The 27577-nt window shown below is 45.1% G+C and overlaps 1 protein-coding gene across 2 annotated transcripts in view; it reads right to left on the reverse strand.

Moving 5' to 3' along the window:
* MRAP2 (melanocortin 2 receptor accessory protein 2) overlaps positions 1-27577 on the reverse strand; it is an 86444-nt gene that overhangs the window by 37494 nt on the left and 21373 nt on the right. Inside the window, exon 1 of one of the 2 annotated variants that reach the window (XM_068551534.1) lies at positions 12479-12520. The exons of the other annotated variant lie outside the window; for it this stretch is intronic. The gene's annotated coding sequence lies outside the window, so the exon portion shown is untranslated. Of the gene's footprint in view, positions 1-12478; positions 12521-27577 lie in introns of those variants that run through there. 2 annotated transcript variants of the gene reach the window in all.

The following is a 27577-nucleotide window of genomic DNA, read 5'->3' on the forward strand; positions in this document are numbered from 1 at the left end:
AAGCTAAGAAATGCTAGTCTGGGATAGAAAAGCCTAGGTTTATTCTTTAGACAACACCAACTCCCCTGTCAGCCAGTTCCTATCAACTTCACCATGTGGTTAATTGATCTGTGTGATCTAGACAAACGAATAAAATTACTATAATAAAAAATAAGTCAAAAGGCATTCATTTCAATGGTTTAAAAATCATAATGAGAAACGTACATCATGGGATTCATGATGTTTCATCAAGTCAAAAATATGGTAATAATTTCTCTTTTTTTAAGGAAAATAAGATGAAGTCTGGTTTGAGCATATCATTTTTATTGGAAATCAGCATTACAGCCAATGTAATAAGCAGAGGGAGGCACTGGGCTTCATCTGGTGTCAAAAATAGAAAATAGAAAAATAGAAAAAAGTACATGAAACAATGGAGAAAATAAAGATGAGAGAGTGTTTTCCATGCTCTGAGCATCACTCCCCATGGCTATGCTCTTCTCCACATCCGTGCACAGTGGTTCCCCATCCGTGGCCTCCCAGGCCCATGGGACCAGAGGGTCTTCCTATCGGCTCAGGAAGAAGCATTAGCACCACCTGCACAGGGCCAGCCAGGAACTAGCAAGCAAAATATCTGTAAAAGGGTCAGATACCAAGAAGCATCAACCACTTACCTACCACAGAGACAGTGTCTCTTCATTCCTTCTTTTTCTCTCCCTGACACCATTCCTGTTCTTCTAAGTGAACTATTTAAGGAGGGAGACCACAGGTGAAAAGGTCCTGAGAGTGGAAAGGCTGCCCTTTAAGAGAGGACACCTGACAGATGCCTGGAGACAAGAGGTTCTCTGGGGAAGCAGAATAGGATGCCGGCCACCCCCCTCCCACCCAAGCAGCCACCGTTGTGGAGGACTTCAGATAAAAGGAGCGGCTTGTGTTTTCACTGGCTATTTCCTCTCAGTTCTTGAATTCCAAAGATAGATTTGGAGCATGGAACCTCTGGCTTCTGCTTTCACCTCGCACCCTTGAAAAAGTTCATGAGGTAATGTTTTCATGCAAGTCTCAGATCAACCAGCTTGGGCCAGCCATCACATGCACAAGGACAAACAACAAACAGAAGGCAGGATTTTGTATATAATGTCCATTGTCGTAGTTCAGGGTTGCCTTTCTGAGCTTTGCAGACACAGAAGCTAGCACTGTTTCACCATTTGGAAACTGCCAGCATGTCTGGGTATCAGCCTCCAGAGGGTGATATTCTCATCACAGTGAGGAATGTCTGGGCCTTAACACGCACTGAGGGAGAGGCAGGGGGGTGCGCACCGAGGCTTACTCACAGGGTGTTGGAATCAGCTGCTCTCTTCAGAACACAGCAAACAGGAAACGCAGGGCTCGGTGTGTGGCTGCCTTCTGCACCCACCCTGCTCCTGCACACCCCCTCCTGAGATTCTCCTAATGTCAGGTTTCTTCATAATATTAGCATCATTAAAACTAACTTCTTCCAGAGGAAACATATCCCAAACAAGCCTCCAGGAGCTGCATGGAGAGACTAATTGATCTTTTGAGCGTCTTGCCAACAACAATAATGAAACATTATGACTGCACCTCACAGCCCCACCTGAAAAGGAAGTTTACCTTTTCCAGGTGTGCACAGGGTAGTTTAGGCCAGCTTATGGGGGTGGGAGAGGGAGGGAAGACCTCAAACGCAAACAGAGAGGGCTATTAGCAGGTCCCAGACACCTCTCATGGCAGTCTAAACAACCCTCTTCTCCTACCCACATTCCCAACACTTTCATCTCTTCTTTCAATTATCCAGTCTTTCCTCCTCCAACCCAGATTCCCATACCACTCCTGGGCACCCTCTTGCCTTCTTAAAGACAGGTCACGCAATTCTCTCCACCTCCCTGAATGTGGGAAGATGTATATGGACATGGAACCTCCCATGGAGTGACTAAAAACTCTTCATCAATAGCCTTGGTGGGTCATGTTGGGTACATGGGCCAGGGGAGCTGTTTCCTTGGAACTGGACCTTTATTTCCATGTTAAGGGGTAGACATCAGCACGTGAGTTTTCCAAGTGGCCATCAACTCAGGCACGGGACTAGCACATTAAAGAGAGAACCAAAAGATGCCTATAAACCCTAAAAAATGAGTACACGTGCACGCACGCACACAAAACTGACAACACAGCCAGGAAGATACCCCAAGCAGCTGCTGGCCAGTGCCACAGACCCAAAGACCCAAGGTGATCAGCTTGCATTGAGGCAGATCTAATGACCCATTTGGATATGAGATCAAAATTCCCAATTGCAGTCATTCTATATTCTTTCTGTTCAATTCCCAAATTCCAGAAGTGGGCATGCCACCCAGAATGCCAACCTCCATTCTAACCTGGGCCATGAAGGTCTCATTAATTACTTATTCTTTTTTCTTTCTTCCTTCTATTCCTAGGAACAACTATCCCCATCACAACAGAGAAGTCACACTCTTGACCCATCACCCTTTCTCTCTCCCAGCCAAGACATCCAAAAAACCAAAGGTAAAGTCTGGCCAGGCTACATTCTGGTCACTGAGGAGCCCAAGGTCAGAACTTCAGAAGCACAGCTTTAGAGGCTTAATTCTCTCATTGCACAAAGGTCTGACCAGGCACCCAATCAGAACTGACGGTGCACTCAGCTTACCTGCATCTATGTGGGGAGGACCAAACAGAGAAAATGAGAGTCTGCAAGGTTATGAGTCGGGCTCATGGTTAGACCAGAGCCAGCTGGATATTCCTAAAGCATTTCTAAAAGGCACTACATCCCAGCAAGGAATCCGTTTGACCCCTAAAATCCGAACCTCCAAGGTCCCCTCCCAGGGCAGTGCTTAACAAACGCTGACATGGTCTTCTTTCCAGAACACTGCTTTTTATTATAGAATCCGTGCAAACCACATTCTACCTGCACTTGTCACTTTAATTCTCAAGTTTGCAGATTCCTTTTCTGTGAATCCATTTTAAGTCAGCAACTTCTTTTGAGGGTGTGGATTTTTACTTTCTTCAATTAAAGAGGCAATGCTTCCAGGACTTTAGACTTTAGTCCTCCTCCTAACTATTATCTTTTGACTTGAGCCTGCATCTTACTTTTGAAGTCTGAGATTCTGGCCACTCACTTCAGGCTAGAGATGTTACACACACACACACACACACACACACACACACACACACACACACACACACACACACGGTTCCTCCTCCCTTCTCAAAAGGACATACCTCCCAAATTTCTCTACATTATCAAGGTTTATGCCTTCCTGGGTATTTCCTAGAAAACACTCAGTTACTCAGCAGACTTCAAAAACGTGGTGGCTGCAGCTGGCAGAGAAATTCTGGATGCATCTTCCCCCCGCCTCTCCCCACTTCTCCCCTGCACAGCAGCAGCTTATTTCTAGGAACAAAACATGGAACAAAAAGTGTTTGCAAGCCTTAAGATTTCCTGTCTGAATATCAGAATCAATGCCAATAGAAGAACAACTTCTAAAACTAGAGACGAAACTTAATATTTCGTACAGCTAGATATTCAGCCAATACCTGAAATGCAGAGATGCTGAATTAACGAGCGGGCATCCTTCCTCCACCAGCTGTTGCCTCAAAGAGGATAAGAGGATAAGGGGTGGGTCCTACACCCACCTCCTCTAGTTATATTCTGGGCACCTACGTGGTCGTAAATAGGCTGAAAAGTACTTTTTAAAGTTGGTGCTTCCCGGCTCTGTGGTACTCCCTGGGTCAGCCCAGCAAACGGCTATTGCATGACCTACTGGAGGCGGGGGGACACAATGGCTGTCCTTGAGCCCTTTGGAGGGGGTCTCTGGAGATGGTAACAGACCTCTGCAATACACCACAGTACAGGCTATGCTAGGAGCGCACGAACCAGTCCTCCAGCGGCACTCTCTTCCTTCTGGTCTCTTTTCCACCAGGGCAGGGGCCTCCCCTGCTTGCTCACCGCTGTATTTCCAGTAACCCACCCAAAACCTGGCTCATATCAGACATGCAATAAGTACTTACCGAGTCAGTTTCTTATGATGTGGAAAAGCCACAAAATTATCTTCTTTCACCCTTTCTCAACCCTAAACCCGAGAGCAGAGTTCTCCCATTCTAACAGAGAATTCAGCTGGACAGAGAGAAGAACATCAGGCCCACACAGGGAAAAAACACCCAAGAAAGAGGCTGTAAAGGCTCCATCTGGGAAGGATTTCCCGAGAAGTGACAAGGCACGGCTCTGAGATGCGTGTGGAGGTGGCAGGCACACTGCCCTCAGCTCTGCAGATTTAGGGAGCTGGGTTTCCACAGTCCTCCAGGGCTGAGGCGGTCACGCTGACCAAGCGAAGGAGAATGATTTATAACCAGAGCATCCATTTGTGGAATGACAATAACGAACAAAATGGCCAAGAAGATCAGAGCACGTGTTTTACACAGTCTGGGAAACAAAATTGAAGATTAGATTCACCACATTAGCTGGTGAATGTGGAATTAGGGCAAAGGACTCATGTTACATAATATACCCCATTGCACACAACACAGGATGCTCTGCTGTTTGTCTTGTATCCCAACATGGATGCCCTGTTGCAGCCACAAAGTGAGGACACTCTCACCAGTGGTGGGGTTGGTGTCCCCACCATGGAAATGTCATCTGGTTAGTGAACTCCTGCCTCTTTCTGGACCTTGCTTTTCTTGGTCTGGACTTCAAAATAGTCTAGGCATGTTGAGGACACCAGTAGAATCCCAAATTGACCACTCTCTTATAATTAGGTTTTTTGTGTTCCTATTACTATTTATTTTTTGCTTTATTCCTGAGCCTTCCGTAAAAGTATGGCAGAAGATCTAAATAGACGTTTCTCCAAAGAAGACATACAGATGGCCAAAAAGCATGTGAAAAGATGCTCAACATCACTAAATATCAGAGAAATGCAAATCAAAACTACAATGTTGGAGAGGGTGTGGAGAAAAGGGAACCCTCCTACACTGTTGGTGGGAATGTAAATTGGTGCAGCCACTATGGAGAACAGTATGGAGGTTCCTTAGAAAACTGAAAATAGAGCCACCATATGATCCTGCAATCCCACTCCTGGGCATGTATCCGGAGAAAACCATAATTCGAAAAGAGACATGTACCACAGTGTTCACTGCAGCACTACAATGAAAAAGAATGAATATACGTATATGTATAACTGAATCACTTTTAATTAATTTTTTTAAAGTACTAGAGTCAAGTCAAAGAACCAGCTATCAAAAAGCGGTGCTTCGGGGCTTCCCTGGTGGTGCAGTGATTGGGAATCCACCTGCCAGTGCAGGGGACACGGGTTCGAGCCCTGGTCCGGGAAGATCCCACATGCCGCGGAGCAACTAAGCCCGTGCGCCACAACTACTGAGCCTGTGCTCTAGAGCCTGCGAGCCACAACTACAGAGCCCGCGAGCCACAACTACTGAGCCCGCACGCCTAGAGCCCGTGCTCCACAACAAGAGAAGCCACTGCAATGAGAAGCCCGTACAACGCAACGAGAGTAGCCCCCGCTCGCCACAACTAGAGAAAGCCCACGTGCAGCAACGAAGACCCAACGCAGCCAAAAATAAATAAATAAATAATAAATTTATTAAAAAAAAATTGGTACTTCATCATGAAATAACACTTCACACCCATTCAAATGGCTATTATCAAACAAACAAAAAAAAAACCCAAACCAGAAAACAGTTAAGTGTTAGCAAGGATGCAGAGAAATTAGAACGCTTGTGTGTTGTTAGGAAGATAAAATGGTGCGGCTGCTATGAAAGATAGCATAGTGGTTCCTCAAAAATGTAAATATGGACTACCTTATGACCCAGCATTTCCACCTCAGGGTATATACTCCAAAGAACAGAAGGCAGGGGTTCCAAGAGATATTTGTACCTCACCATTGCAGCATTATTCACAACAGCCAAAAGGAGGAAGCAATCCAAATGTACACTGCTGGATGAACGGATAAACATAATGTAGTATGTACGTGCAACGGAATATTATTCAGCCTTAGAAAAGAAGGAAATTCAGACATATGCTACAACATGGATGAACCTTCAAAATACTATGCTAAGTGAAGTAAACCAGACACACAAGAACAAATATTGCATGATTCTACTTATATGGGGTATCTAGAGCACTCAGATTCGTGGAGACAGAAAGTGGAATGGTGGTTGCCAAAGGCTGGGAGAAGGGGGGAATGGAGAGTTTTTGTTTAATGGATACAGAGTTTCAGTTTGGGAAGATGAAAAACTTCTAGAGACGGATGGTGGTGATGGCTGCACAACACTGTGAACGTACCTAATGCCACTGAGTTGTACGCTCAAATATGGTACATTTTATGTTATGTATATTTCACTCAAAAAATGTTCTAAAATTTTTTAAATAAGAAAAGAATAATAATAAAAATCAACATTTCCTGACCAATGCACTAGGGCTGGGGGAGGGTAACTGAGAGCTCCCCAAAGTAAAAGCCCACCCAGAGGACAAAAGATGGTGCTGGGGCATCCAGGAACCCTCCCCGTGTGGGTCCTTCCTCCACGGCCAACCTTCAAGGATCCAGCTTTGCTCTGTTCAAGAGCCCTTGTGGCACCTTCTTGCCAAGTAAAAGGAATACTCTGTCCTGGCTGTGAGGAATCACGCTTCCCTATGCCAGGGAGAAGCTGGCAGAATATTTATGCTGTGCCAGCCGTGGTCCTCCCACTCGGACTAGTCCTGGAAATAGACTGCTTCCCAGTCTCTCCTTTCTATAAGTTTCACCTCCTATGGTCCGTGTCATTAGCCCACTGCATTTCAGCATAAGTCCACCACCAGTTATTCTTCCGAAGCTTCCGGGGCCTTCTCATGGATTACATTTAAAGTCTGTTGCTTCCCCAGGACAAAAAGGAAGTGCCTCAATCTCATAAAACCGGCTCCAGTCTCTGGGAAATGCTTCCTGGAGACCAGCTGGATTTCATGGACCCGGAAAATTGGAATGCTGACATTTATATTTTGCCAGGTAAGGAAACGTGTAAAAAACAACTATCATTAACAATTATTACTTCATAGACAAAAAGTTATTTTAAGCACCCTCCAAGTAGGAGAGATATAATCTCACAATAAAAATAGTCAGTCCTCTGCAAGAAAGGAAAGTCGGCTGTCTGGCATCAGTATTTTCACAGCAAGCAGACAGTTCCATGCAGGTCTGCACTACATTGCCTCTGGCCACTGCACTCATGTGATAGCTACCTGGAATGGCTTAAATATTCACTCTCTCTGACAGCAAAGAGAAAGGGCTAAAAGAGCTGTAGTGAAATTCCCTTCCAGACCTATGACTCTAGAGCTTAATAAAAGACTAAGTTGCTTTCCACTTGCATCACAAACTCAATGATGTGTGTCTGTTTGTGAAAACTGTGTGTGTATGTATGTATGTGTGTGTGTGTGTGTGTGTGTGTGTGTGTGTGTAGTACAATATGGATAAGGTCCTACTATGGGCTGAGTTGTGTTCCCCAAAATTTATAGGTTGAAATCCTAGCTCCCAATACCTTTGGATGTGACTATATTTGGAAACAGAGTCTTTACAGAGGTACTTAAGTTAAAATGAGGCTGTTGGGATGAGCCCTAATGCCATCTGACTGGTGTCCTTATAAGAAGAGGCGATTAGGACACACAGAGAGACACCAGGAGCACTCATGCACAGGGGCAACCTTGTGAAGAGGCAGCAGAAAGACGGTCATCTATAAGCTAAACAGAGAGGACCAGAACAGATCCTTCCCTTACGGTCCTCAGAGGAAACCAACCCTGCTGACACCTTGATCTTGGACTTCCAGTCTCCAGAGCTGTGAGACAATGAATTTCTGTTGTTGAAGCCACTCAGATTCAGGTATTTTGTTACAGTGGTCCTAGCATACTAATACAGCTGCTGAAAGTAATTTTTTAAAACCAATGTTCTCTTTGATGAGTTAATTAGACAAACTCTCCTAGAAAAGCCATTAAAAATAACTTACTTTATACCAATCACTGCTACTCTCACCAAATAACAAATACATTTTTGGAAAGAAAACCAAATGCCATTAATCTATCCCACTATATGTCATCTTTAGCCACTACATTTATCATGGCCTCATCACCATGTCCTTCAAGGAGAAAGAACATGAACACATTAAAATTAGTATGAGTCAATTCAGCCCAACAAGGATATTCTCAACACTGTGAGCTTGACTTTGAGTGATTTAGTGGCGGTTGAAAAGTCAAGGCCTGTACCCTCAAAGAATTCAGAGAATTCAGGCTTGAATTTAGAACCATGCTTTCCCCTGCTGAATTTCACCCTCTTAAACACACACAAACACACACAGGTTGAGAAGCATCAAAAAAGCCCGGTGACACAAACAGATAGCAGGTGCAACACAGTCATTAAGAAAGGAAGGGCTCATTATGGCAGAGGAGCCTGGGATGGGGGGACCCTCAGAGATGGCCCTCTGAGTCTCTGCCCACTCTGTCCCACCTGCCAGCCTGCACTGCCATCTCCCACTCTCCAGACTCCTGCCTACCTTTGAGGGTAGGGCTCAGTCACCGTTTCCCCCATGGGATTCTGTCCAACTATCTCAGCCCCCGAGGACTCTTTCCCTTTTCTCAAATCCCATCACATGGATTACTTAAATCTGTCACTTTAATAACGAGACGGTATAAATCAGACTCCCTTGGTGCCTCTTACTGAACCCTCATACTGATTTATATAGATGCTAGGATAAAGCATGACAGCCAGATGAATTAACGTTTTAATGGTACTAGGGAAACAACTGCCCTTTCCATTTTAATTAGTGGAATTTTTGAAACTCCTGGCATGAGTAAGACTAAGGAGAGCGAGATTGGCCATCTCTTAAATCACTTTGAGGATGATCTGGCAAACAAGCCTACTTTGTATTTATTGCTGATGGACTCTATCTCCAAGCAGCACACACTGTTCCTTACAGCCCTGAGCTGAATCATTCCTTTGACAAACAAGCAAGAAAGGAAGGGGACCAGGTATTTCAATCTCTGTTCTACAGAAAAGGAAATTTAAACTAAAGCAGTGGTTTAAGAGCTGCAGACAGAGTAGCAGGAAAGCTACACCTTCTAATGATCATTTTCTAACGATCTAATCCCTCCTAGGTCTCCCCTCTGTTTTCCTAGGACTGAGGGTGTCAAATAGCCCCCAAATCTTGGGTCACACCTGGTTCAACCTCTTGGAGCATCAATTTTAAGAGAAAACTTGGAAGACATTTTTATATTTAAAAAGTGCAGACACATTACAAAGTAAACTGCAAATATCAAATGGAAGCTCAAGATAAACATCTACTTGCTTCTGGCAGCCTTGGCCTCCGCTTTGGACTCCCAGAAAAACGGGATAACTCTCCTCGCCTGTTGAGGTAATTTAGTGGAAATTTTAAAGAAGCTCTGGTAGGAATATATGTAGGTTTACATGATATAGTTTCTAGTAGTTTCCAGATTTTCATATCTTCATCATAAATTTCTGATTTTTTCCTTTTTTTTTTTTTTAACAGAAGATAAAATTATATTTTCTGGGAAAATCTACACAAAGGTTAGGAGAAAGACAGGTAATGTTTATAAGCAATACCCTCACTCATCTCCTAGTTATTTTTTTTTTCTTATTCAACCAGGCAAATTCAGAGCCAATCCTTAAGGAAGCAGCTCCCTCAGCTGCCCCACCTTTGCCTTTAATTGTTGTTTTTGCTGTTCCCAAGTACATGCATGAGGAAAACAAGCGCACCTTTAGGGAGAATAATTACTTGAGGCTTATAAATTATTTTCACTTGAAGGGTTATGAAATGTACCAATGTTCTCTAGGCAGGGGAAAATTACATAGATCTGGGTAACACAGACACTAGCAATAATTAAACTGAGACTTTTAAAAAACATCCATCATTTTAGCATCTCATAGATCCTCTATGTAATCTTGGACCAAATACTTAATCCCTCTGTGCCTTAGTTTCATCATCTGTTAAGTGGGAATGGTGATAATTATATTCCCTACTTCATGGGGGTGCTACAGGATTGAGAAAAAATGACAAAACACTTATAACTCTGCCTGACACATAATAAGCTCCATGAGAATATCTATTTTTAAAAAAGCCCTGTCCTTATCACTGCTCTCACAACCCACGTTTGCTATTGAGCAGCTACTTCACACGATGGTTCATTCGGGCCTGGTGGGCCATTAAGACCCTCAGGTTTCTTCTCTCACATGAAATGCTGCTTAACGGGGCCACCCCATCCTTTACTTTTTTCATTGATTCTTTGAACCCAAATGCAGAACAGGACCTTCAACCCTACTGTGAGCCAAAACATTCTAGTATTATTATCTCTTGTCCAGAGATAAAATGGGTCTCAGAGAGTATCCTCCCAGATCTGTAATTGCCACAGCTCTGATAAATGTCCCCTCTATGTCTCTCTCCTGATGAGTGACACCAGGAGGTGCAGACTCAGGGACGATGCCTTGTGGTGTGTCCACTCTTCCTACGCCTTATCCTTAGGGATAGTACGATATTTCGTAAAACGCCTCTGCAAAGGCAGGACACACTTTAGATCATCCATGATGGGGAGTGGGGAGGGGACTGAGAATTCCGATTGGCAAAATATCTCAACATCTGGGGGCCTAGAGAAATGGGGAGGAGGGAGTTTACACTTTCCAGAAGGTGTTGATGATATTATTTGCAAGGTAAAAGACAGCCCCCCACTGTGAGCAGATGAAGTTAGCCTGGAAGAAACAATGGGGCAGCCGGGGTTAGGTATGCACACCCATGCAGAGGCAGTACGATAAACAATGGACACACACACACACACACACACACACACACACGATTCATAAAACAATACCTGCCCTTGCACAAACAATGCACTCTGATGCTTTCTCTTCCCTTCTATTGAATTTCATGTTTTAAAAAATGCTGGTGCAACTCACTACACTGATAGCATTCCACTAAAGGTCACAACCCACAGTGGATATGGCATGCCCCAATCTACAGCCCCAGTAGGTTGCTAGAAAAGAGAAAGAAGTCCGTTTGGCATAAATTGAATTTGTAAATCCTTTCCTAGGTGGTCTTGAGCTAGCTTCTCTAAGAATTTGTTCTGGAGGGCTGCCAGGATTCAGTGTTTCCTTCTTTTGAAGTCTGCTGGCTCTGCTCTCATTTCTCAAGCCTGCTCTGAGGGACTGTGAAAGCTTTCACTGCTCTAGGATGCCTGCTATTTGGGCCTTGAACAATCCAGCCTGGTTTCAGGATTTCCAGATCCTCTTAAAGGGATTTGGGCTGCCCTTCTCACATTGAAAAGAAGGAAATCCATTGGTAGCAACTCAGCCTTCCCCTGTCACCCGTTAATATCACCTCATCTTCCATAAACACTGGATGATATTCCCTATTCGAACAAAACTCTTTATTGTTGGGCACCCCAGCTCCTGGCAGCCTCTCCTGCGTTCGGGACCCAATCCTTACAGCCGGGGGCCTTTCCTGCCTGCGTTCTCAGTGATGCGCCCCCAACTGATGTACCTAAGGGCCACTGGTTCACAGTCCTAGTTTCCAGACCCTTCCTCCTCAGCATTAACTGGGGGATTCAACTGGGAAAACTTACTCAATATCTCAACCTAATTTTCTTCACATGGAAACTGGAAATACGACCACTTACCTTTAGGGTTTTCATGAGAATTAATTTACACGTGGGAGTTCCCTTCTCCTCCCTGGAGTAGCAGGGACATTTCCCCCCAAGCTCGCTTTGCTTTCTGAACACCACGGAAGGTTTCGTTTTCGTCAGATGAAATCCACAGCATTATCTGGGATTGCCCGTGTCATCTAAACCGCGGCGGAAACCACAAAGCCTCCGAACAAGTTTCTAATGAGGCAACTCTTTGTCTTCCTCAATTGATTACGCAGAAAGGACGGAAACAGGGAGAAAAACGAAACCGGTATTTCCCTCTAATCAGTAAAATGACCTGCAGGCAGGCGCCCCAGCGCAAACGAAATGAATTAACCAACCGTCAAACCGGCATCATTCCCAGAGCCCGGCCCAAGGCAGGGGGCCCGCACCCGAGGGCTGCGGGCGGCGCGTTCCGCCTGGACCAGCAGGTCCCCCGCGCCCGGGTCGGGGGGCTCTCTCGCTTGCCGGGCACATCGGGGCTGGCCGTTCTCCCCCCGGGCGGGAGAAGGTGTGACGGGTCAGTGAGCTGGAGCGAGAGGAGGAAGCCCACCCTAACCCCAAGCGCCGCGCTTTCAGCCTTTTCCGACGCCCTAGCGCAGGACACGCACATCATCCCGCTGCGAAGAAGGCTTTGAACTTGGGTGCTCTCCACGGCCCCGCACTCTTGCCCTGGGCACCCTCGAGCCCTAGATCTCCCCTCCCCGCTCCCATCCTCCAACTCCGCCAAACTAAAAACCACCCCCAAACCCGAGCGAGCCCGACCGTGGGAGCCGGAGGCGCACGCCCGCGGCGCCCCGTCCCGCCGGCGGTTACCGGCTCCTGCAAGGTGCGTGAGCGCCGCCGCCGCCTCCAGCCGCCTGGCCGCCGGGTGGCTCACGGCGCTGCGGTGCGGCGGGAACGCGCGCTCCCGACCTGCGGCGGAGGCTGCGCGGGGCGCGGGGCGCGGGGCCGCCCCCGGCCCCACCCCACGAGCCCGAGGGCGCCGGGCCGGGAGGCGCGAGCTCGGCGGAACGCTCTGCGCCCGGGGGCGCTCGCGCACCGTCTGGATGAGAGCCTGCCGCGAGGAAGGGAAAGGGACCGGAGAGAATTGTTCGCCCTCCCGGCTGGGCAGTGCGTCCCCTTGGCCAACTTTGAGTGACAGGAGCCCAAGAGCTGAGCGAGAAGGAGTGCAGGATGCAGGATGAATGAGGGTTAGGAAAAATCCTCAGCAGTAGGGTTCAAGTTCAGTTATGCTGGGACCCTCCATCATATGCTACTTTAATTACTACCTCAAATTTATCTCCTCCTGCCTCCTGGTACTGGCGCCCACCCAGTCAAATATCCCCCAAACGGAGCCCCCAAAGGATGGGACTGGGCCGGGCGTAGTTTCAAATTAGCGCCGTGGCTCACTCCTCCCTTCCAGTAAATATTTATCGAGTCCGTCTTCCATGCCGGACACTGATCTGGGCGCTGAGAAAATAGCCTCCTGGAGCCTATATTCTAGTGTAGAGACAGGCAGTCAACAGAACAAATAAGTACATGTCCCATATGGATAGCGACAAACGCTGTAGAGAAGAAATAACTCAGGAAGGGCACAGAAAATGTTGATGGCGGGGGTGGGGGGGGGTGGTGGTGGTGGTGTAGTTTTAAACCAGGTGATCGGAGATGGCCTCACCGTGGAGATGGCTTTTGAGTAAAGATCTAAACATGAGGGATCAAATTCTGCTGGTATCTGGGGCGAAAGCACTTGCTGTGGACCAGCCACTGAGATGGGTTTTACTGAATGAATCATTTCTTTTCCCACGCACAGGCACCTATAAGGCAGCGATTATAACCATTTCCATGTTAAGAACGAGGAGACTGTAGCTTAGAGATGTTACATGAATTGCCCAAGGTCACATATTAGTGCAAGGAGGGGCTTGCCTTCAAGCTCAGGAAGCCTGGCGCCCCAGAACCGAAGTTTAACCACCACTGCACTGCAGTGGAAGAAATGCAGCAAGAGCAACACGCAGGCAGGTTGGTGGCTGTGTGATTAACTCGTTCTCCCGGTGCCAGAAAAGGATTCCTAGAAATGCCAGCTGATTCATCTTTTTTAAAGCTAATTTCATTACTCCATGTCAAATGAAATATTTTGCCAGCCATCTTTACAACTATATTCCTCAGCCTCGTCCAAAGGTAGTTGAATTCTAAGTGACATAATGTGACCATCTGTGATGAGATTCACTAGTCCTTCATTAATTCTCCACATTGGTTCCAGTTGCACATTCCTGGTCACCAGGTTGCGATCCGTCACCCACACAGTAGAGCTTGTATTACAGGGCAGCAGGGTGTGGTGAAGCCGGTCAGAGAGCAGAGCCACAGAACCACTGCTGCTGAGAAGCAGTGGTGCAAGCAGGACCGTCTCTGCCTCAGCTGTCAGAGTCAGGTGGCTACTTTTGGGAGGAGTGCCAATGGCTCATGAGGCAGAGAACAAGGGCGCATCGTACTGTGTGGAAAACACTGCACACCGTCAGTTTCAGAGGCTGAAATTAGAGCATCCAATGGGAGCAGCGTCATCAACGGGATGGCAGAGCTCCCGTTTCTCTCCCAGGTATCTCTGCCTCCCCATGGCTGCAATCCGTCTCCTTCTTCCCTCCCCCAATGCCAGCAGCACCTTCCTATCTTTTCTTCAAGGTCCATCTCAGATGGACTTCTTCCTGGACTACTTCTTCCAGGAAGCCTTCCTTGCTGCCCCAGCTACCAATGAACTCTTGTTCTAAAATCTTATACCTCTCTTATGGCACCTGTCATTTTAGAGTTGCACTCTAAAATAGACTCCTCCTATTCCTCCATAGGCCACTTTAACGTATTTTTTTAAAATTTTATTTATTTATGGCTGTGTTGGGTCTTCGTTTCTGTGCGAGGGCTTTCTCTAGTTGTGGCAAGTGGGGGCCACTCTTGATCGCGGTGTGCGGGCCTCTCACTATCGCGGCCTCTCTTGTTGCGGACCACAGGCTCCAGATGCGCAGGCTCAATAATTGTGGCTCACGGGCCCAGTTGCTCCGCGGCATGTGGGATCCTCCCAGACCAGGGCTCGAACCCGTGTCCCCTGCATTGGCAGGCAGATTCTCAACCACTGCGCCACCAGGGAAGCCCATATAGGCCACTTTATATTTAATTTCTCTACAGGTCCTAGCAGAGTGCCTTGCATCCAGGGTTTTATTATTTAAATAATATTTAATGAGGGTTTTTTTGTTCATAAATTAATCCATAAGAACCCAGCTTCATTATCCCTTTTTAAAACTGGCGAATAGTTGATGCACAAAATTATAGAAGTTACAGGTGTACAATAGTCACAATATTTAAAGGTTATACTCCATTTATAGTTATTATAAAATATTGGCTATATTCCCTGTGTTGTACAGTATATCCTTGTAGCTTATTTTATATATAAGAGTTTGTACCTCTTAATCACCTACCGTTGTACTGTCACTGCTCCCTTCCCTTTCCTCACTGGTAACCACTAGTTTGTTCTCTTTATCTGTGAGTTGTTTCTTTTTTGTTATATTCACTAGTTTGTTGTATTTTTTAGAGACCACATATAAGTGACATCATACGGTATCTATCTTCCTCTGTCCACTGTCCCTTAATTTGGCCTCTTCATTCCAAAATACCTTTCAAGCTCACAGAAATTTAGTGATAGGACTCAGTTATATGTAGTCATAGTTGTTGTTTGTCAGTATAAACGGGCAGCAGTTTACTTTGAGGTAAATTCTATTTGCTGCCTTCTGAAATTGGAAAACTGAGGTTTAAGAGTAATGTCCCGAAGACCACAAGACCAGTCATGGACAGAGTCAAGATTTAAACCCAGGCCTGTGTGACTCCAAAGTTCACACCCTCCTCCACAACCTCACGTATCTCCTCATTCAATTATCCATTCACACGTGCATTCACCTGAGTGATCAACAAATACGTCTATTTATTGTGCTCAGCTCTGCATCAGGCACCGTGAAAATGGCAAATGATTAAAACACAGTCTTGCCCTCAAAAGTGCTTGCAATCTAGTAGAAGGGACAGAGAAATTGGGAAATAATCAGACTTTAGTGTTATAAATCTTATAAAAGAGATGCATAGAGGCCCGACAGGAGCACCTTGTTTTACCTTAGGTAATGACAAAAAGGATTCACGGAGATAGAATGTAATTTCAGTTTTGAAGGATATACAGTAGTCTGTTATAGTGATAACGAAGAAAAGCATATGGTAGGCAGAGTAAAGAGCATATGCAAAAATAAGGAAGCATGGGAGAAAATGCAGTCAGAGAAGGGCTACAGCAACTCAGGAGACCTGCAGCATGGTGAGACAGGTGTTGAGATGAGGCTGGAAAGGTAAGCAGAGCCAAACCACAGGTGGTCCACACATTAGCTTCACTGGAGTCCATTACCCCCTGAACATGTATGAAATCATGGATGCCTTTGTATGGAAACTTTTCACAGGAGAGGTTTGTTAGCTTTAGTCAAATTCTCAAAGGGGCTGACTGACCCGCGACTGGGAGGTAGGGAAGTCAATTTCCCTTGCCATGGCCTGCTGCCCAATCCACGGACCACCGGTGACCACCAAAGGATTGCAGCATCAGCCAGGACGCTCTGGATATGTGGGCATGGGTGCAAGGCTGAGCCCTGCCACATCACCTCCAAACATGCAGTGGTGCTGCCACTCCTGGGCAAGGATGGCTGGACCCCAACCCTCCCAGCATCTGCACCCAAGTCCACTCTAAAGGCAAAAGGAGGGGGTAGCTGACTGGCATCTTTATAAGAAGAAGAGATTAGGACACAGAGAGAGACCAGGGGCATGTTCAGAGGGATAACCATGTGAAGAGGCAGCAAGAGGATGGGCCTCTGCAAGCCAAGAAGAGAGACCTGGAACAGATCCTGCCCTTTCTTTTCCTCAGAGGAAACCAACCCAGCAGACATCTTGATCTTGGAATTCCAGTCTCCAGAAGTGTGAGAAAAAAAATGTCTGTTCTTTAAGCCATCCAGTCCGTGGTGTTTTGTTATGGCAGCCCTAGCAAACTCATAGGTTTATAAAACACAAATTCAAAAGTCAAAGATAAAATTTTTAAGAATTTCAATATGGTGACCACAGAGCATTAAATCTCAAATGAGGCCCCCCTTAAGCGTGGAGTCCTAGGCCTCCATGCTGGCCACATGCCCACGGTGCTAGGCCTTGGAAATACGGGAACAGCAACCTGAAGACAACTTGGGATTCATCAGTGGAGAGGTGAGGTGAGATTGCTCCCTGGGAATGTGAAGTGAAAACACGAGAGGGCTGGTGAAGGAAGGAAGGGAGGAGGGAGGGAGGGAGGGAGGGAGGGAAGAGCAACTAGGGAAATTGGGGGTGGAAAAGAGGAGGAAGATGGACCCCGACAGAGGAATGGGCACTAGTGTCTAAGGCCCAAGGTCATGTGATTAAGAACCAAAGCCCATTGGCCTTTACATGGAGGTCACGTGATGAGAATTGAGGCCAGGTTGCTGCTGTGTCAGGAATAAGGGCTGCAGTTGCAGGCTACTTCTCTAAGGAGGCTGGGGAGGGGGGCGGGTGGGACTGCTGAGGACCTTTGTGCAGGCCTATGAAGGCCCAGGGGACCAGGAGACTGAAATCCAGCCCACACTCTGTCACCAAGGCATATCAGCCTGCAGGAAGGGGGGATAGAAAGTCTTCTAACAAAGGCACCAAGTGGCCTCGCCTTGAATAACAGAGCTGCAGCTAGAGCTTTCCGTGTTTGTATATTTATCACCTGCACCCCTCACTGTCTCTATGAGAGCAGTACCTGTTCTGTCTTCATCTGGTACCAGCAGCAACACCGGCACACAGTAGGCCCAGTAACATATGTTGAATCAATGAATGGGATGCGGAGTTAAGGGAGAAGTTGCGTGTGTTTTGCCTTTATTCATTTGTTTCCAACAAAAGAGACTTAAACCTGTTTATAGATTGACAGCAAGGGTTCAGAGGGAAGAGAGAAATTGAAGGCAGAGTTGAGAGAGGAAATCATTGATGAAATACACCAGAGAAGAGAGTAAGAAAATCAATTAAGATAACAGCTGGGGACAAAAGAATAGTTATCTGGATTACCTTTGAGAAATTCAGTCATTTGTTCATTCAGTGGTGAGTACCATGCTTTATGCTGAACCCTACTGGGGATGGGGAAATTTAGGGAAGGAAAGGGTGGATATATAAGGAAACATAAGAGAGATTCCCTTCCAGCTGTTCAGGATGACAGCTGGTTAAGAAATTTCTCATGGAAAAAGATAAATGACAATGAAAGACAGCAAGGGGGTTCCCAAGTGTCTGGACAACAAGGAAAGATTTGGAAGCAGAATGAACTGGGGAAAAAAACGTGGAGGCATTAGGAAAATCACTGCAGAGGTGGAGAGGGGATAGGGAAAAGGAAGGGGAGAGTAAAGAAGGGAGCGTGGGCTCGGCGTGACCCGCTGGCGATGGCTGGTGGGCAGCTTCCAGGACCTGCAGGCAGGGCTCAGTGTTGGTCCAAGACCTGGGACAGCTCCATTAATTTTCCAGTTGGCCAGGACTCATGCCAATGGGCCAGCAGGAAGCAGTAAAAATCCAGACTTGTCTCAGAGAAGGACACATCCCTAATAGCTAATGTGTCTGGGTGAGGGAAACTTGGCAATGATTCAGTGAGTCCAGTAATGAGGCGAGGATCAACTGAAGAAAAGGATGGGAACGAAAAATTGACATTGTTTTCAGATGTTAAACTGTATAGTACGACAGCATTAACCCTGTAACTCAATTGTTTTCTTCAAAGAACTGGATAATCTATCATAAAAACATTATACAGTTTCCATTTTAATCAAAAAGATGGGGTAAAATTTATAATTTGTCCTTAGCCATTATTTGTGCGCCAACTCTTCCCTTCCTTGCAAAATATAAGAGAAAAAAATGTAACCCGTAGTCAAAAAAAAAAAAAAAATCAACCCAGATCCAAGGCAAAATCACGCATACTCCACTACGCAAAGTTATCCAGGGGAGCAGAAAGTACAACTGGCCTCTATATAGTTGCTCAATGAAGTTTCCAAAAATAAATAGGAGGGTGAGGGTTCAGAAATCTATGATGCGAGGAGCACAGGCTGCAGCCGGCCACGTTCCGGTAGACAATCTCTCCCAAGTCATCCATGGTAGGGGCTCTCCACTAATTTTCTTAGGTGATTTGAGAATTGTCACCTTTTCCTTACCCTTTGCATAACTTGAATTTCATTGCCTTGTCTTGGTTATCTTGTGGCTCTTTTCAAATTAGCACAGTTGTTCCTGAGTACATGTAAACTGCTCTCCCTCGCAAACTGTTCCCTTTTGTTGCATGGAGCAAACGCATGCCTGGGAACGCCACCTGCACACACGTGCACACACAGACCCCCTCTTCGGGATATCCACCCTATTCCTTCCCTTCCGAGATGTGAGCATTTGCTTGGAGCTCTCCCTTGCTGTTAATCCTATTGTTCCTCCAGCAGAACGGTGCAGACGTCCATCCACAGATGGGGCACCAGGCGGACAAAACACTTAATGTATTTTAGTTCATGTTTGGCATTCAGTCAAGACGATGGATCTGCCAGCCACTCTTTAATGTCAACTAGAATACATTTTACACCACCAGGGAGAGAGAGACAGTGGCCCAGGGAGAAACTATAGCCTTGTGGTGATAACTTGTAGCTAGAGGCTCTAACGCTTACATGTTTCTTTTCCTCCAAATCAAATTGTGAATTTTGGAGTGAATTTCTGGTGGCTGCTTGTTTACCATCACACAATAATGAGGAAAATTCAGTCTGCTGGCTCTGGGCTGATCGAGTCTGACAGCAAAGAAGAAGGAGAGATTGGCTTGTCCTGGCTACTTGCACCTTCTTTTTCCTTAAACTGTATCACAGCCAATATAAGGCATGCAGGAATTATTCCAGAGTAAAAACCTATATTCACACCAGCTCTGTTATTGGAGGCTACAGCCATGTGGGTGTCCCTTCCACGGGCACGCCTCTCTCTGTCTGCATGCTACCTACCTGCATGGGGTCCTGCAGCCCTGAATAGCTTCATCTTCCCATGGAGCCCACCTTCCTTCCACCTTTCTCTTCCTGGTAACTTTGCCTCAGGGGAATTTTTCACTCACCATCTTTTTTTTTTTTTTTTTTTTTTATAAATAAATAAAATTTTTTTAAATGGGACAATTTGTGGTTATCTTGGCAATTCTTAGGAGGCAAGGATATTAATTGGTCTTTTTTTTTTTTTTTTTTTTCGCCCTGCCACATGGCTAGTGGGATCGTAGTTCCCCAACCAGGGACCGAACCCAGGCCCTCAGCAGTGAAAACCCTAACCACTGGACCACCAGGGAACCGCCAGATTAATTCGTCTTGATTGCAGAGTGTCATTGTCTCTGCCTGGTTTCAAATCAAGTTACAGAGTAAGTGGTCTTTCCCCATCTGTTCCATCACAATCACTGAGTGGTCTTGACTAGTGAAAATGCTCTGCAAGAGACGTTTATGTTTGTCAAGAAATGTTTGTTAGAGTTTATCTGCCAGCTTCCTGCTGCAACTTGTGGGTCTGTTTTTTCACTTTTCAGTCTCCCTTTTTGGCCTAAGGCAAAAAGACAGAAGACAAAGGACATTCATCTACAGGGTTCAGACCCACCATCCCATCATCAAAATCCACAGATCACACGATTATTTGGAGAACACGGTCTGCGTCTCCACTACAGTTAGTTCCATGTGCCTTTGGTTGCAAGATGAAGTGATGAATCATTTAAAAAGATCATGAGGGAATTCCCTGGCAGTCCAGCGGCCAGGGCTCCACACTTCCACTGCAGGGGGCACGGGCCCAATCCCCGGTCGGGGAACCAAGAGCCCACAAAGCCGCACAGCACAGCCAAAATAATAATAATAATAATAATAATAATAATTAATAATAAAAATAAAAAATAGAGATCATGACTGCACAGTAGCACTTAAGACTGGACAGGATACAGATAATTACTAGAAACAAAGTGATTATCAATCCTATTAATAGGCTGCAAAGGAAAGAGCCTAGATTTCAAAACCAGGCCATGAAATCAGGTCCTATTCCATCTGAATCTGTTCTAGAAAGCCAGGTCATCTTTTCTTTTAACCAACCACAAATTATTCTCGCTGACCAATAGTGAACCCGGCTAGCAAGCAGTGTTTGCTAAAAAACGAAGTTCTTAGCTGGCCAAGAAGGAAACAAAGGCTGCGTAATTATCCATAACCAGAGACAAATTTTGGACCACCTTTTCTAGTTAGATTATTTCTACCACTGGAATGGGAGCACTCAGAATGGAGATGAAGAGGGACTTAGTTATCTGGCCAGGTCTCTTGCAAGCTCTGCTGAATAGTCCATTCTTCCCTCGTTTTGGGTCTCTGAGTATCTTTCTCAGAGAAGCAGTTTTCTGTAGGAGTAGGTGTTTTAAAATTGGAAAGTTTCTAAACGTTACTCCATATACGCAAGATAGGTTTTGGTAATAATCAGATGAAGTCCTGCTGTCCACATAAAAAGAGTACCTTATGCAGCCACTGTGGAGAACAGGATGGAGGCTTCCCAAAAACCTAAAAATAGAGCTACCATATGATCCAGCAATCCCACCCCTGGACACACAGCCAGAAAAGACGAAAACTCTAATTCGAAAAGATTCATGCACCCCACTGTTCACAGCAGCACCATACACAACAGCCAGGACATGGAAGCAACCCAAGTGTCCACCAACAGACGAACGGACAAAGAAGACGCGGCACATATACACAATGCGATACCACTCAGCCACAAAAAGAACGAACTAATACCATTTGCAGCAACATGGCTGGACCCAGAGACGATCACACTAAGTGAAGTGAGCCAGACAGAGAGAGACAACTACCATAGGATATCGCTTATATGTGGAATCCAAAACATGACACAAATGAACTTATTGACAAAACAGAAACAGACTCACAGACATAGAAAATAAGCCTATGGTCACCAAAGGGGAGGGGGGAGGGGAGGGATGGATTGGGAGTTTGGGATTAACATACACACACTACTATGTATAAAATAGATAAACAACAGGACCTGCTGTAGAGCACGGGGAACTGTACTCAGTATCTTGTAATAAGCTAAATGGGAAAGAATCTGAAAACGAACAGATATATAGCTGAAGCTGAAGTAGTTGCTTAAGTCACGGTCATAGGGCAACCAGCTGTGGGTGCCCAGCAGCCCACTGGCACTCACGGTCACCAGCAGGTCTGCAGAGTCCTGGGTGATAAAGGAGTGGGGCTGCCGGTGGGGAACCAGGGCCAGTACTAGGGGCACGCCATCACTGATGACCTCCGCGAAGAAGGCCTTGAGCTGGTCCAGGTGCTGGAAGATGCTAGGTGAGTTAGCGTCCAGACGTGCAGGGCGTTGGGCTGCTTCCTCAGCTGACAGCCGAGCGGGTTGAGGCTCCTTCAGCAGCTGCCGGGGAATCTGCCCGAAGCTGCTGATAATGCCCTCCAGAGCTTTCTGCTCCGCTCACTCGCCGCTGGGTCCAGGTCCGCGACCCCCTCATAGGTGCAGTAACAGAAGACGTTGCGGGCCTCCTCCGCAGCCGGCCCCCCGCTGCTTGTAGCCAAAGATGAGGTCGGTCCACTAGTGCAGGTGGGCGGGCACATATTCTGACTCCAGGCCCCGGCGGTGCTGCTCGATGAACCTGGGCTCCCCACCCCAGACTGTCTTTTTTTTTTTTTTTTTTTTTTAATTTTTATCTTTGGCTGTGTTGGGTCTTCATTGCTGCCCACGGGCTTTCTCTAGTTGCGGCGAGCGGGGGCTACTCTTCATTGCACACACACACACAATTTCAATCCATTGCAATTTTACAGTGATCTCAGAGTAGAAGCCAGTAATACTCAGAGCACTTACTCCATGCCATGCCAAGTGTTTTGGAGACATCACATTCAATCCTCACAACAATCCTATGAAACTGCTGCTGTTGTTGTTCTTATCCCCATTTTATAGATGTGGAAACTAATGCTTAATAAGGATAGAACTATGCCCCTATGAGCTGAAAGCATTCAGCATACTTCAGCCTCTCCTCAAACTATCCCTAAAACTATGCTTCATATTTCTGGCTCCACCAAAATGCATGCCTCTATTTTGTAGAAACTTACTCAAAGTGAAGAAGATGAATAATGAGGAAGAGATGTGCGTGTGTGTGTGTGTGAGTGTGTGTGCGTCTGGGTATACGTGTTTGCATATAAAATCTCAGAAAGAAATATTTAAATAAATGTAAAAACATTTAAATTCTTATTTTTTTTTTAAAGACTATTTTTTAAATAAATTTATTTATTTTATTTATTTTTGGCTGCATTGGGTCTTCGTTGCCGCACGCAGGCTTTCTCTAGATGCGGCGAGCCGGGGCTGCTCTTCGTTGCGGTGCGTGGGCTTCTCACTGCGGTGGCTTCTCTTGTTGCGGAGCACAGGCTCTAGGCGCACAGGCTTCAGTAGTTGTGGCTCACGGGCTCTAGAGCGCAGGCTCAGTAGCTGTGGCTCACAGGCTTAGTTGCTCCGCAGCATGTGGGATCTTCCCGGAACAGGGCTCGAACCCGTGTCCCCTGCGTTAGCTGGTGGATTCTTAACCACTGGGCCACCAGGGAAGTCCCCAAATTCTTATTATTTTAAAAGTAGCCCCAGCACTTTACACAAAGATAAAAAGAAGAAAATTATATATAACTTCACTACCATAAAACTACCAATGATAGCATTTTGCCCTTACTTTTAGACTGTTGTAAAGCATGGCTGTTTACAATTATGTTTACATCACAATCACACGGTGCTCACAAACTTGTATATGTTTTTTCACTTAATCCCATTATATTGTAGGCATTTTCTATTTTTTTATATAATCTTTATGACCATCCCATTTAATAGCTGTAAGATTTCATTGAGTAGGTGCCACAATATATCTCATTAATGATAGATTGGTAGATTCCACTTTTTTTCTACTATAAGTTTGCTGCCATGGTATTCGTGTTTATCTTATATAATGGCAGATACGACAAAATTCACAGCAATTATTCTCTTTGTACTTGAATAATATTCATTTTACATTTGCGGACGTTTTTCAGATGTCTGCCAAGAGGTGGTGCCAACAGCGTTCACCTTTGCAAGAGCCTGCAGTGGATAACAGCAGTCATGTACTAGAAAGAGTGTTTGTTTTGTTTAAAAATTCTAAATTTCTACTTATCTCATTAACAAGAAATATAGTTATGAAGTACCCTAAGTTTATAAATGAGAAATTACTCAATTTAGGCTGGATGTGAGAAATCTGAGGGAGAGATGATAACTTTACTAAGTGAAGGGGTAGGAGTTGGGGGGAGAATTGTTCTGTGGCCCCAGGTTGAGGCAGGTTTCAGCTGAGTGAGGGGAACTTCTGCCCAGTGGCCCTGAGAGAGGCTGTGATCTGGAACAGGCTGGACAGGCCACTAAGCAAGGATTCAAAGGGAAGGGAAGTCATCCTGCAAGGTTGGGCTGGGTGCTGTGTAAGATCACTTCCAGCCCTGAGATGCGGTGACTCTAGAAGTTATATAAAATGAGTTTCTCCTTTTATAAAATAGAAAAGAATCAATTACCATAATTTGGAATAGTTTAAAGCAAAAAGCCAAGTTCTTTTATTATGGAGTGCATTCATTCAATAATATGTATCGTGCATCTATCATGATTTGGGCATTGTTTTAGACGCTAGGGATGCAAGAGTGAGCAAAACAGGAAGAAAAAAAAATGCCTTCGTGGAGGTTACAGATACCTGACACAGTCTTCAAAATGTTTTTGTGTGTTTTTTTCATATTTGACCTCACGATGATGGCGTGAGGTGAGCGGATCAGGGATTGCCCCTGCTACACAAAAGAAAGCAAAGGCTTAGAGTGTCCAGTGAGTGACCCAGGAGCACACCCTGAGTCATGGGGAAGGAGGAAAATCCAGCCTCACGAGCCCCTGCCCCAGGGCTCCGTGCAAGCCACGTCCTGACCTGTGGGCCTGGATTTCTGCTGTCCCAACTCAGACTTCCCGAGTGGGCAACACATCCTGAATTCCCTGAAAATTACTGCATTTTTAACATAGCAAAGAGGTTAAACCTCAGAAGCAGTGCTCATTACAAGCGTAATATATTTTCTTTTCTAAGCTGTGAAGTTCTCAAAGGCTGACTGTATTTTATCCATGTTTTTAAACTCCATGCCCAGCACATAGCACGTGCTTTATCCACATTTGTTCATGGGGAACAGTTAACTCATAAATATCAAATGCTGTTCTTACATTGTGTTTCTAAAGTATGCTCTTTTCATGAAATTACAGTACCTCAGAAATGGAAACTTATGCCATTTCATATGACTTCGAAGAAACTAGAAGCGTAAGATAAGGATCTGAGTATGGATAACAAAAATGCTTGGTACAACAGAAATGCTGGTCCATGTGTAGGAGTGATGTCTGGATGAAACAGGGGTCTGACCTCATCTCCACCTTCAAGCATTGGTTATTTTGAGAATTGCATGATTATTTTTTCAGTGATTTCCATATGTTCTGATGAATGAAATGCTGCCCTTTTGCTTTACAATAGTTTAACTGGATTGTATAATCCATTATTACCACTGGATTTTATTTACCCAGAAGTACAGTCATCTTGGGACATCACAGGCATTCTCTGCACTTGGAAATTAAGAAAAGTAAGCACATCTTTCCCTGGCAGGTTTCTAGCAGGTCTCTTTTTAGAGGGAGAAGTTCATGAAAAGATGGTAGCACGCTCCCTCTTCAAGTCCTCATTACCTGAGGGCAAAGCCAGATTAGACCTAGAATAGGAGAGGAGATATGTATATATGCATGTATGTGTGTGTGTGTGTGTATATATATATATATATATATATGCACACACATATGTATATACGCACATACACATATACATATGCATATGTATCATACATATATAAACATAAATGTATCATATTTATAAAAATATAGACTGTATATTTATATACTACATGTAATATACTATATGTAATATATGACAAAGAGGGAATATTCAGTAGAAGGGAAAGGATGTCAGGTGAAAACAATGTGAAACTCACATCTATCTAGGCAGATAGGAAACCCTGCAAAAGCTCAGTCTTGAAGAGAGCTCGAAATTCACAGTGCCTGTGCCCTGGCAAAATAATTGCTCACCCTTGTTCATTTGAGAAAAAAAAAAATGTTAAAAATCAATGAATGGAATGAAGTTGTTTGGTGGGATCCGAGCAGTGAAGGAGAAGAATTGAAGCAGGCAGTGAGGAGGCAGGGGCCGGGTTAGAGAGACCCAGGGTTGAATGTCTGCTCTGCCACTCACTTTTCTGTGCCTCAGTTTCCTCATCTGCAAAATGGGGATAAACATTGTCTCCAGGATTGTTGCAACTAGAAGGAGGTCACTTATGTGAAGAGCTTAGGATGGTGTCTGTCACAGGTAAATATTCATCAGGGGCAGCAGCGGTTACACCTAGTTGTGCATGATATTGGCAGTAATCACATGGCCACAGTTGCGGCCTTACGGAGAAAAGACGAGATTTTGAGTCTGAGTCCAAAAGTAAGTAATTTTGTGCTCTGGGCAAGTCAACGAATCTGTTCATGCTCCTCTTGGTGACAAGGCATCAGCCATCCAATCCTCACAAGTAACAACTAATTTTGTTTCAATTCCAGAGTCACATGAAAAGTGGAATCAAGGATGGCCTACATCAAAGCGCCTCACCCCCAGAAAAGGGAACCCTCCTATACTGTTGGTGGGAATGTAAGTTGGTACAACCACTATAGGGAACAGTATGGAGGTTCCTTAAAAAACCAAAAATTGAACTACCATATCATCCAGCAACTCCACTCCTGGGCATATATCCGGAGAAAACTCTAATTCAAAAAGATACCTGGGACTTCCCTGGTGGTGCAGTGGTTAAGAATCCGCCTGCCAATGCAGGGGACATGGGTTCGAGCCCTGGTCCGGGAAGATCCCACATGCCGCAGAGCAACTAAGCCCGCGCGCCACAACTACTGAGCCTGCACTCTAGAGCCCACAAGCCACAACTACTGAAGCCCGTGTCCCTAGAGCCCGTGCTCTGCAACAAGAGAAGCCACGCAATGAGAAGCCTGCTCACCACAACAAAGAGCAGCCCCTGCTCGTGGCAACTAGAGAAAGCCCGCACACAGCAACGAAGACCCAACACAGCCAAATATAAATAAATAAATAAATAAATAAATAAATAAATAAATAAATAAATTTATTAAAAAAAGAAAGAAAGAAAAGAAAAGAAACCTGCACCCCAATGTTCGTAGCAGCACTATTTACAATAGCCAAGATATGGAAGCAACCTGAATGTCCATCAACAGATGAATGGATAAGGAAGATGTGGTACATATATACATACAACAGAATATTACTCAGCCATAAAAAACAATGAAATAATGCCATTTGCAGCAATATGGATGGACCCAGAGATTATCATACTAAGTGAAGTAAATCAGACAAATATCATATCACTTGTATGTGGAATCTAAAAAAAAAAAAGATACAAATGAACTTATTTACAAAACAGAGGCAGACTCACAGACATAGAAAACAACCTTACGGTTACCAAAGGGGAAAGTGAGGGGCAGGGGGATAAAATTAGGATTTGGGAATTAAAATATACACACAACTATATATAAAATAGATAATCAACAAGGACCTACTGTATAGCACAGAGAATTATATTGAATGTCTTGCTATATCCCGTATCTTTTCCATCATATATGTATACATGTACATATATCTATATCTGCATCACTTTGCCGTACACCCGAAGCTAACACAACATGGTAAATCAACCATGCTTCAATAAAAAAATTTTAAAAATAAAAAAACCAGCCTCTGCCCAAGATCTGAGTGGG

The sequence above is a fragment of the Eschrichtius robustus genome, chromosome 9, assembly GCF_028021215.1.
Source record: "Eschrichtius robustus isolate mEscRob2 chromosome 9, mEscRob2.pri, whole genome shotgun sequence".
Lineage (NCBI taxonomy): Eukaryota > Metazoa > Chordata > Mammalia > Artiodactyla > Eschrichtiidae > Eschrichtius > Eschrichtius robustus.